At 34.7% G+C, this 12876-nt stretch overlaps 1 protein-coding gene across 1 annotated transcript in view; it reads right to left on the bottom strand.

Moving 5' to 3' along the window:
* Nucleotides 1-11413, bottom strand: part of LOC148939771 (uncharacterized) — a 49200-nt gene extending 37787 nt beyond the window's left edge. The window contains exon 1 of the mRNA XM_089105914.1: nt 11391-11413. The gene's annotated coding sequence lies outside the window, so the exon portion shown is untranslated. The remainder of the gene's footprint in view (nt 1-11390) is intronic.
* Nucleotides 11414-12876: the final 1463 nt, after the last annotated feature.

Raw genomic sequence — 12876 nt, 5'->3', positions numbered from 1 at the left:
CCAGCTGCTAACCTCATTTCCTGCCTTACCCGCAGCAGTGTTTATAGTCGTAAAATTCCAAGATCAAATTCCCATATTCTTTAAATCATTGAAATTATTTTTGCCTCACGAAAAGCAGTGATCCCAGATACCAGTATCTTCTCAAATTTACACCGAAGCACTTATGCCGGCTTAGAACCGGACAGCAATAAGTCCCTGGGACCTTCATTATGAATGGAGGCTTTGTGCAGTCCTGGGCCCATCTTGGTCAAAGAATGGTTTTCTGCACTTGGCGGAGCTCATCTATCAACAGGAGTCTAAATCCTGCACAGACAGTCTCAAGCCTATTACCCCCGACTCATTATGTATTTATGCCTACAAATTTTATGCTACTACGGGGAAGCAGCCCATAGTAGATAAACAAGCTAGGAAGAGGTTTTTAAGCCCGTCAAAACAAACCAATCCCAAAAGAATTGTCCATTAATCTGAATCCTGTGTGAATGTTGTGTCGTTTACTAGGCTATAATTTCCTCGAGGGGTGCCGCTTCTCAAGTTTGAATAGAGTTGGCCGCAAGGTCCCCAGTCTCGCAGGTTCCACGAGAGGTTCAAGGCTGCCCTTTCCAAACGCCGTTATCCGTAGATCTAGATCTTAAGTCCTGCCACAGTTGTCCTCCTATGTTGTCTTATTAGTAAGACTGTATTCATCATTATTACCTACCCATTTCAAGCAGGTAAGGGCTCTTTTGTGTAAAAGATAAGAAGTGATTGACAGAGCTGCACAAAGGAATGCTATGTTCGTTATAGCTAGGTCAATTATTTCACTCATCTTCAAAAATTGCAACTTATTGAAAAATATTTTCCTGTTTTCACTCAGAGTGTGTGTGCGGGAGGAGGTAAATAGTAAGAACCTACAGGTCTAAAAAGCATTTTTGTCATATTAGTAGAGTGCTAAGTTATACGTTGTTTGAAGCTATAGGAATTACCATGCTATTTGCTTTAAGCTATAGGAAAAACATTTCCAGAGCATATACTTATGGATTTGCTTTCCCTATGTTCCTTGGCGTCTTTCCAGAGCATTTAATTATGGATTTGGGTGGATTATGTTCCTTCCTATGCTATTCTAAGGGTTTATGTTCCTTCCTATGCTTTTCTAAGGGTTTATGTTCCTTCCTATACTATTCTAAGGGTTTATGTTCCCTCCCATACTATTCTGAGGGTTTATTTTCCTTCCTATGCTATTCTAAGGGTTTATGTTCCCTCTCATGCTATTCTATAGCGCTATGTTCCTTCCTATGCTATTCTAAGGGTTTTGTTCCCTCCCATGCTATTTTATGGCCTTATGTTCTTTCCAATGTTATTCTATGGGACCTCTACACGTGATTAAACACGTTTTGCTTGCCTTTCATTGGTACCTTTCCAAACGAGCGGGAATTCCCCACCGGTTCCTAAACATTGCAAAAAAGGTAGTAGTATGAGTGGGGATTCCCCACACAAGTTTGTTTCAACTCCAAGTTTTTCAACCAGACTGGTTATTGAGTCAAATTTTTTTTTTAAGTAAATTCATTGTTTCCCTATGATTCAATCTCAGCCCCCCCCCCCCCCTGTTCTGAGTGTTGAAATTGGTTTCACGACATTATTTTAGGTTTTTTTTCTTGTCCCGAACTATTTTTTTTTATCATGGACCGTTTCGAGACCAATTCAATCAACTTGGAGAAAGTTCAAATAGAATCGTTACTGATATTGATATTAGTGCGTAAACTACAAACTGACAAAAATATCTGGAACTTTTTTTTTCTTATAGCCTTGACTTTGAAGAAATATTTTCATCTTAATTGGCTTTAGAAATATCATGCAAAATAAACTAGCCTAACCGTTGTTGCTTTGTTGAATTTTGAGCAAACAAAAGGATTGTAACACCTGATTGGCTCGTTTGTATGCAATTTCAAGCCAGTGAAAAGAACGAAACGTCTTTGAGTCACATTTTTTTAAGTAAATTACGTTTCTCTATGATTCAATCCAACGCCCCCCCGTTGTTTCTCTATGATTCAATCCCAGCACCCCCCTGCTCTGAGTGTTGAAAATGATATCACGACATTATTTTAGGGTTTTTTTCTTGTCCCAAACTATTAGAGACCAATTTGATCAATTTAGAGAAAGTTCAAATAGAATCGCTACTGATATTGATATTAGTGCGTAAACTACAAACTGACAAAATATCCAGAAATCTTTTTTCTTATAGCCTTGACTTTGAAGACATTTCTTCATGTTAATTGGCTTTAGAAATATCATGCAAAATAAGCTAGCCTAACCGTCGTTGCTTTGTTGAATTTTGAGCAAACAAAAGGATTGCAACACCTGATTGGCTCGTTTGTATGCAATTTCAAGCTAGTGAAAAGAACGAAACGTCTTTGAGTCACATTTTTTTAAGTAAATTCGTTGTTTCTCTATGATTCAATCCCATTGCCCCCCCCCCCCCCTGCTCTGAGTGTTGAAAATGATTTCACGACATCATTTTAGGTTTTTTTTTCTTGTCCCAAACTATTTTTTTATCATGAACAGTTTAGAGACCAATTTGATCAACTTGGAGAAAGTTCAAAAAGAATCGTTACTGATATTGATATTAGTGGGTAAACTACAAACTGACAAAAATATCTGGAACTTTTTTTTCTTATAGCCTTGACTTTGAAAACATTTCTTCATCTTAATTAGCTTTAGAAATATCATGCAAAATAAACTAGCCCAACTGTCGTTGCTTTGTCGAATTTTGAGCAAACAAAAGGATTGTAACACCTCATTGACTCGTTTGTATGCAATTTCAAGCCAGTGAAAAAAACGAAACGTCTTTGAGTCACATTTTTTTTACAAATAAATTCGTTGTTTCTCTATGATTCAATCCCAGCGCCCCCCTGCTCTGAGTGTTGAATATGATTTCACGACATTATTTTAGGTTTTTTTTCTTGTCCCAAACTATTTTTTTATCAGTAACCGATTAGAGACCAATTTGATCAACTTGGAGAAAGTTCAAATAGAATCGTTACTGATATTGATATTAGTGCGTAAACTACAAACTGACAAAAATATTCAGAACTTTTTTTTCTTATAGCTTTGACTTTGAAGACATTTTTTCATCTTAATTGGCTTTAGAAATATCATGCAAAATAAACTATTAAACCATCCTTGCTTCGTCGAATTTTGAGCAAACAAAAGGATTGTAACACCTGATCGGCCCATTTGTATGCAATTTCAAGCCAGTGAAATTCAATCCCAGCGCCCCCTGCTCTGAGTGTTGAAAATGATTTCAAGACATTATTTTAGGTTTTTTTTCTTGTCCCAAACTATTTTTAGCATGAACCGTTTAGAGACCAATTTGATCAACTTGGAGAAATTTCAAATAGAATCATTACTGATATTGATATTAGTGCGTAAACTACAAACTGACAAAAATATCCAGCACTTTTTTTTCTTATAGCCTTGACTTTGAAGACATTTTTTCATCTTAATTGGCTTTAGAAAAATCATGCAAAATAAACTAGCCTAACCGTTGTTGCTTGGTCGAATTTTGAGCAAACAAAAGGATTGTAACACCTGATTGGCTTGTTTGTATGCAATTTCAAGCCAGTGAAAAGAACGAAACGTCTTTGAGTCACATTTTTTTTTACAAATAAATTTGTTGTTTCTCTATGATTCAATCCCAGCACACCCCTGCTCTGAGTGTTGAATATGATTTCACGACATTATTTTAGGTTTTTTTATTCTTGTCCCAAACTATTTTTTTATCATGAACCGTTTAGAGACCAATTTGATCAACTTGGAGAAAGTTAAAATAAATCGTTACTGATATTGATATTAGTGCGTAAACTACAAACTGACAAAAATATTCAGAACTTTTTTTTCTTATAGCTTTGACTTTGAAGACATTTTTTCATCTTAATTGGCTTTAGAAATATCACGCAAAATAAACTATTAAACCATCCTTGCTTCGTCGAATTTTGAGCAAACAAAAGGATTGTAACACCTGATCGGCCCGTTTGTATGCAATTTCAAGCCAGTGAAATTTAATTTCAGCGCCCCCTGCTCTGAGTGTTGAAAATGATTTCACGACATTATTTTAGGTTTTTTTCTTGTCCCAAACTATTTTTAGCATGAACCGTTTAGAGACCAATTTGATAACCTTGGAGAAATTTCAAATAGAATCATTACTGATATTGATATTAGTGCGTAAACTACAAGCTCACAAAAATATCCAGCACTTTTTTTTCTTATAGTCTTGACTTTGAAGACATTTCTTCATCTTAATTGGCTTTAGAAAAATCATGCAAAATAAACTAGCCTAACCGTTGTTGCTTTGTCGAATTTTGAGCAAACAAAAGGATTGTAACACCTGATTGGCTCGTTTGTATGCAATTTCAATCCAGTGAAAAGAACGAAACGTCTTTGAGTCACATTTTTAAAAAAAAAAAGTAAATTTGTTGTTTCTCTATGATTCAATCCCAGCGCCCCCATGCTCTGATTGTTGAAAATGATTTCACGACATTATCTTAGGTTTTTTTTCTTGTCCCAAACTATTTTTTATCATGAACCGTTTAGAGACCAATTTGATCAACTTGGAGAAAGTTCAAATAGAATCGTTACTGATATTGATATTGGTGCGCAAACTACAAACTGACAAAAATATCCAGAACTTTTTTTTTCTTATAGCCTTGACGTTGAAGATATTTCTTCATCTTAATTAGCTTTAGAAATATCATGCAAAATAAACTAGCCTAACCGTCGTTGCTTTGTCGAATTTTGAGCATTCAAAAGGATTGTAACACCTGATTGGCCCGTTTGTATGCAATTTCAAGCCAGTGAAAAGAACGAAACGTCTTTGAATCACATTTTTTTAAAAAGTAAATTCGTTGTTTCCCAATGATTCAATCCCAGCGCCCTCCTGCTCTGAGAGTTGAAAATGATTTCACGACATTATTTTAGGTTTTTTTCTTGTCCCAAACTATTTTTTTATCATGAACTGCTTAGAGACCAATTTGATCAACTTGGAGAAAGTTCAAATAGAATCGTTACTGATATTGATATTAGTGCGTAAACTACAAACTGACAAAAATATCCAGAAATTTTTTTTCTTATAGCCTTGACTTTGAAGACATTTCTTCATCTTAATTGGCTTTAGAAATATTATGCAAAATAAACTAGCCCAACCATCCTTGCTTTGTCAAATTTTTGAGCAAACAAAAGGATTGTAACACCTGATCGGCTCAGTTTGTATGCAATTTACAAGCCAGTGAAAAGAACGAAAAGTCTTTGAGTCACATTTTTTTTTACAAGTAAATCCGTTGTTTCTCTATGATTCAATCCCAGCACCACCCTGCTCTGAGTATTGAAAATGATTTCACGACATTATTTTAGGTTTTTTTCATATCCCAAACTATTTTTTTTATCATGAACCGCTTAGAGACCAATTTGATCAACTTGGCGAAAGTTCAAATAGAATCGTTACCGATATTGATGTAAGTGCGTAACCTACAAACTGACAAAAATATACAGAACTTTTTTTTCTTATAGCCTTGACTTTGAAGACATTTCTTCATCTTAATAGGATTTAGAAATATCATTCAAAATAAACTAGCCTAATTGTTGTTTCTGTGTTTAATTTAGAGCAAACAAAAGGATTGTAACACCTGATTGGCTCGTTTGTTTGCAATTTCAAGCCAGTGAAAAGAACGAAACGTCTTTGAGTCACATTTTTTTTACAAGTAAATTCATTGTTTCTCTATGATTCAATCCCAACGCCCCCCCCCTCCCTGCTCTGAGTGTTGAAAATGATTTCACGACATTATTTTAGGGTTTTTTTTCTTGTCCCAAACTATTTTTTTTATCATGAACCGTTTAGAGACTAATTTGATCAACTTGGAGAAAGTTCAAATAGAACTTTATAGTTTACGCACTAATATCAATATCGGTAACGATTCTATTTGAACTTTCTAAAAGTTGATCAAATTGGTTTCTAAACGGTTCATGATAAAAAAAATAGTTTGGGACAAGAAAAAAACCCTAAAATAATGTCGTGAAATCATTTTCAACACATAGAGCAGGGGGGCACTGGGATTGAATCATAGAGAAAAAATGAATTTACTTGTAAAAAAATTTGACTCAAAGACGTTTCGTTCTTTTCACTGGCTTGAAATTGCATACAAACGAGTCAATCAGGTGTTACAATCCTTTTGTTTGCTCAAAATTCGACAAAGCAACGACGGTTAGGCTAGTTTATTTTGCTTGATATTTCTAAAGCCAATTAAGATGAAGAAATGTCTTCAAAGTCAAGGCTATAAGAAAAAAAAGTTCTGGATATGTTTGATAGTTTGCAGTTTGCCCACTAATATCAATATCAGTAACGATTCTATTTGAACTTTCTCCAAGTTGATCAAATTGGTCTCTAAACGGTTCATGATAAAAAGATAGTTTGGGACAAGAAAAAAAAACTAAAATAATGTCGTGAAATCATTTTCAAGACTCAGAACAGGGGGGCACTGGGATTGAATCATAGAGAAACAACGAATTTACTTGTAATAAAAAATGTGACTCAAAAACCATTCTGGTTGAAAAACTTGGAGTTGAAACAAACTTGTGTGGGGAATCCCCGCTCATACTGCTCACTTTTTTGCAATGTCTAGGAACCGGTGGGGAATCCCCGCTCGTTTGGAATGGTACCAAGGAAAGGCAAGCAAAACGTTTTTAATCACGTGTAGAGGCCCCATATAATAACATTGGAAGGAACATAAGGCCATAGAATAGCATGGGAGGGAACATAAACCAATAGAATAGCATAGGAAGGAACATAGCACTATAGAATAGCACGGGAGGGGACATAAACCCTTTAGAATAGCAGAGGAAGGAACATAAACCCTTAGAATGGCATAGGAAGGAACATAAACCCTTAGAAACATTAAGGAACACTTAGGAAGAACATTAAAAGTTATTTTTGAAAGGAATGGGAAAGGACACCTTTTCTGTAAGGGCAACTTTATGAGTCCTGCTCTTTGTTGGAGGTCAATATTTTATGGTAGTTTGAAGAGAAATCAGTAAAATAGGTGAAACAAATGCCGTAACTTTGGGAGTCATCTTTTTTCTTCTTCTTTTTTTTAGCAATATTAACTTCTTATTTATTTCTATTTGACCTTTCCTGGAGATTAAAAAACAACTATTTTTTTCATGTGAAAATAAGGAACAACATTAAAACTTCAATGAGCAGAAATTATTTCGTATAAAAGGGAGGGGGTTGCACTCTCTTCAATACCACACTATTCATAATAAAGTTTTTTTTAATATATTTCTATTCTAACCAAACGGCCCTTGTCTTAGGAGTTATTCTTAAGGAATTGGGAATAAAAGTCATACTTTAGCGTAATTAGCGAGGTAGTGAGGAGGGGGAGACCCCCCTATTTAAGGAATAATTTCTGTCCGTTTTAAGCTTTAAAGTTGCTCCTTACTTTCACCCGTAAAAAGTTAAATTTAAAAGAAAGTTAAATTTCTGATTCCCTCCACGGAAAATTTCAAGTAAAGTTCCTCCCCTGTAAAATACCAACCGTCAGAAAAATCTCCTTGATTATTCCATCTTCGCTGAAAATCCCACGACAAATTTCTTGCGAACGATTCCAATAGTTCGTTTTAAGTTTTAAAGTTGCTTTTTACTTTCAGCTAAAAAACTCTAATTTAAATATGTTTTAATTTAGTCTTTTTAATGATTTTTAATTTGAATGCTGATATTTATACAAATGATGGGAAGTACGGCTACCCTAAATGGAAAATTCTTTCCCCTGCACAAAATGTCTTCAAGTACATTTTTCCCACGTATCCCCATCCCCCGATAATTTTCCCCCTTGAACCATTTACTCCAAACCATTTATATCAGTGATAGTACTCCGAAAATTTTCTTGCGGACGCTTCCAACTGATAAATTCTACCTAGCGTACATTCACCTGAAAAAAACACTTTAATCTTTGTTCACTATTCAAGGCAGGCCAAAAATCACCTTCCCCTCCGTACAAAATTGTTCCTGGAAATCCCCAATTCCAAGTGGAAAGTTGCTTCCGTGGAAAATTACCCCGTGGAGAATTTTTCCCACATAATTCCTGCACGGAGAATTTTTCTCGTGAAAAAATACCCACCTCCCCTGAAAAATCTTCCAAACAATTTCAATCTCTCTGAAAATTTCCCCTGAACGTATCTACACATAAAATTAGACCAATAAAGACCAAATTAAGACAACTATAAATAATTTCGTATAGAAATTCCGGCAAGTTCCCTGTGAAATTCCAGCAAGTCACCTTGAAACAGCCCCCCGTTAGAAAATTCCTCCTCCCCCTCCCAGAAAAAACGTCTGTATACTTCCTAATAACAAATATTGCACTAAACCATGATCAAATTTCGTAGCTTACAGCTCTTTCCCCAGGGGCTCTGGGAGTGATATTATCCCCAGGCATAGTTATTAATCATTTCAACCGTGCTAAACATATTCAGGATATGCTGATCTGATGCTGTGATTTTCATTAAGACCAGGAGACGTTTTGGGGATGTTTCCCCATTTTCCAAAATTTGACAATTTTTTTTCAGGCTCGTAACTTTTGGTGGGTCACGGAAAACTTATTTAACCTTATCCATTTAAAATCAGCACTAAAATTCAATTCTTTTGATTTATTCATTGTTATTAAAGCTCTATTTGTCAGAGTTTTTAATAATATTGAGCCATGTCCCTCCTTCATTCGTACGTTACTAACAGTTCGGCAGCTCCCAACAGTTTGCTACCACGAACTATTTGACTTTGATGTCAAAAAGAAATAAATAAAATAAATCATCTTTGCCTTATCCAAAAAATAGGTGGCTGTAGTGGTTTAATGACGTAGATCAAGCCGAGGATCGAGTAAAACCTTCAATGTTAAAAATCACCGCTATTTACAATATTTTAGCTATTAGGATTATTTCTGAAGGTTAAAAGCTATATTAAGTAGAAAAGGGAACGGATTATTTTTCATGGAACCATACTCATTTTTATTTGTCACTGTAAGGAAAACCCTAAGAACAGTATTACTTCTCATAGTACAAAAACAAATTTACCATGTTTGTGTGTTTTAGTTTTTTTTTGTTGGAGTTTGAGGGAGGGATAAGGCTATGAAAAAATGTCTTAACAAAACACAAGCATGCGTCAACAAAAATTATTTTGTAATTTTTGTATTTTTTTTTTAGTTGACGTCACAAAGGAATCTACTATCTTTGCATTTAAGTGTATTTGTGAAATTGGTTTTAAATATGACCCTAGTTACATTTTAGTGATACAAAACTCTTTATATTTGTGGAGATAGCTTTTACTGCCTATGAATTTTACCTTATCAATTAAATGTAAAAAATCAAGTATTAGGGCCCCGGAAAGGGGGGCGCTGCTGAGGGGTGGAGGGGGCATTAAATAAGAGAAACAACGAATTTACTTGTAAAAAAAATGTGACTCAAAGACGTTTCGTTCTTTTCACTGGCTTGAAATTGCATACAACCGATACAATCAGGTGTTACAATCTTTTTGTTTGCTCAAAATTCGACAAAGCAACAACGGTTAGGCTAGTTTATTTTTCATGATATTTATAAAGCAAATTAAGATGAAGAAATGTCTTCAAAGTCAAGGATATAAGAAAAAAAAGTTCTGGATATTTTCGTCAGTTTGTAGTTTACGCACTAATATCAATATCAGTAACGATTCTATTTGAACTTTCTCCAAGTTGATCAAATTGGTCTCTAAACGGTTCATGATAAAAAAAATAGTTTGGGACAAGAAAAAAAACCCTAAAATAATGTCGTGAAATCATTTTCAACACTCAGAGCAGGGGGGGGGGGGGCGGGGGGATTTAATAATATTGAAAAAATTAAATTAATTGTAAAAAAAATGTGACTCAAAGACGTTTCGTTCTTTTCACTGGCTTGAAATTGCAAACAAACGAGCCAATCAGGTGTTACAATCCTTTTGTTTGCTCAAAAATTTGACAAAGCAAGGATGGTTGGGCTAGTTTATTTTGCATGATATTTCTAAAGCCTATTAAGATGAAGATATGTCTTCAAAGTCAAGGCTATAAGAAAAAAAAAGTTCTGGATATTTTTGTCAGTTTGTAGTTTACGCACTAATATCAATATCAGTAACGATTCTATTTGAACTTTCTCCAAGTTGATCAAATTGGTCTCTAAACGGTTTATGATAAAAAAAAATATTTTGGGCCAAGAAAAAAAAACCTAAAATAATGTCGTGAAATCCTTTTCAACACTCAGAGCAGGGGGGCGCTGGGATTGAATCATAGAGAAACCACGAATTTACTTGTAAAAAAAATGTGACTCAAAGACGTTTTGTTCTTTCACTGGCTTGAAATTGCATACAAACGGGTCTCGACAAATGTGGGCCACTCTAGAGAACGCCGATCAGCTGTTACAATCCTTTTGTTTGCTCAAAAATTTGACAAAGCAAGGATGGTTGGGCTAGTTTATTTTGCATGATATTTCTAAAGCCAATTAAGATGAAGAAATGTCTTCAAAGTCAAGGCTATAAGAAAAAAAAGTTCTGGATATGTTTGTCAGTTTGTAGTTTACACACTAATATCAATATCAGTAACGATTCTATTTGAACTTTCTCCAAGTTGATCAAATTGGTCTCTAAGCGGATCATGATAAAAAAAATAGTTCGGGACAAGAAAAAAACCTAAAATAATGTCGTGAAATCATTTTCAACACTCAGAGCAGGGGGGCGCTGGGATTGAATCATAGAGAAACAACGAATTTACTTTTTTTTTAAATGTGACTCAAAGACGTTTCGTTCTTTTCACTGGCTTGAAATTGCATACAAACGGGCCAATCAGGTGTTACAATCCTTTTGAATGCTCAAAATTCGACAAAGCAACGACGGTTAGGCTAGTTTATTTTGCATGATATTTCTAAAGCTAATTAAGATGAAGAAATATCTTCAACGTCAAGGCTATAAGAAAAAAAAAGTTCTGGATATTTTTGTCAGTTTGTAGTTTGCGCACTAATATCAATATCAGTAACGATTCTATTTGAACTTTCTCCAAGTTGATCAAATTGGTCTCTAAACGGTTCATGATAAAAAAATAGTTTGGGACAAGAAAAAAAACCCTAAAATAATGTCGTGAAATCATTTTCAACACTCAGAGCAGGGGGCGCTGGGATTGAATCATAGAGAAACAACGAATTTACTTTTTTTTTTAATTGTGACTCAAAGATGTTTCGTTCTTTTTACTGGCTTGAAATTCCATACAAACGTGCCAATCAGATGTTACAATCCTTTTGTTTGCTCAAAATTCAACAAAGCAACGACAGTTTGGCTAGTTTATTTTGCATGATTTTTCTAAATATGAAAATACACTTACCAAAGTTACAATTACCGTTTTCTTTGTCGCTCTGAAACATATAATACAAACGAATGCTGCCCTGTGGCTTACATGCAATTTTTATTTCTTATCAAGAATTTATCTAACGTTTGTTTAGTAATACGTGATTTTTAATATTTAATTGATAAGGTAAAATTCACAGGCAGTAAAAGCTATCTCCACAAATATAAAGAGTTTTGTATCACTAAAATGTAACTAGGGTCATATTTAAAACCAATTTCACAAACACACTTAAATACAAAGACAGTAGATTCCTTTGTGACGTCAATTAAAAAAAAATACAAAAATTACAAAATAATTTTTGTTGACGCATGCTTGTGTTTTGTTAAGACATTTTTTTATAGCCTTATCCCTCCCTCAAACTCCAACAAAAAAAAACTAAAACACACAAATATGGTAAATTTGTTTTTGTACTATGAGAAGTAATGCTGTTCTTAGGGTTTTCCTTACAGTGACAAATAAAAATGAGTTTGGTTCCATGAAAAATAATCCGTTCCCTTTTCTACTTAATATAGCTTTTAACCTTCGGGAATAATCCTATATCTAAAATATTGTAAATAGCGGTGACTTTTAACATTGAAGGTTTTACTCGATCCTCGGCTTGATCTTGATTCTCATTCAGCATTCGCCAGTGAAGGTCACATATATTTTGTAAAGGATTAAATCTTACGCAATTACCTGAGATTGGATTTTTTGACTGGATTGGATTTGGCATTTGAAGAAAGATTTTGAACACTTGCACTGTTGGAAACAGGGGGGCCGTACTTGTTTACGAAATAGCCCCCCTTGCGAGTAAGTTTTCGTTTTATGTCTTTTGATAGTTATGATGGGAGATCAGGACATTGCCCAGACTTTAGGGGAAATAAAAAAAGCAGTTTCAAATATTCCACAACTCACGAAAAGCATTCAAAATGCACAATCAATTTTGGCAGGGATAGAATCTAAGTTGCAGGACTTTGCCATAAATCAAGTAAAGACATCCCAAGAAATCGCAGAAATTAAGAGTGAATTAAAGTAGTCACGTAAGAGAAATTTTAGATTGGAAAAGGAACTAAAACAAACCAATCTTATGTTCTATGGGATGCAGCATCCAAATAATCCAAACTCTAAACTAAGTGAGGACATTATAGTATGTATTAACAATTATGTGCCCAACCTTTCACTATCAAACAATAAAATACGAGACGCTCTTCGACATAGAGGACCCTCGAACCCCCGCCCTATCCTTGTTAAATTCACAACCAAAATGACTCGTGATGCTGTCCTACGTAATGCTAAACTGTTTAAAAGAAATGGAATTTCAGTCACCCCAGACTATACACCAGAGGAACGGGAGGCCTGAAAAGCACTAAGACACCTGATAACCCAAGCTATAAGTGAAAACAGAGCATTGATATTGCGTCGTACAAAAATTTACATAGACAACCATATTTTTTCTTATGATTTTGATAAAAAAAAGGTCGTG

The sequence above is a fragment of the Artemia sp. Qi Xiang Cuo genome, chromosome 20 (genome assembly GCF_049724085.1).
Source record: "Artemia sp. Qi Xiang Cuo chromosome 20, ASM4972408v1, whole genome shotgun sequence".
Lineage (NCBI taxonomy): Eukaryota > Metazoa > Arthropoda > Branchiopoda > Anostraca > Artemiidae > Artemia > Artemia sp. Qi Xiang Cuo.
This window is presented reverse-complemented; position numbering and strand designations above follow the sequence as displayed.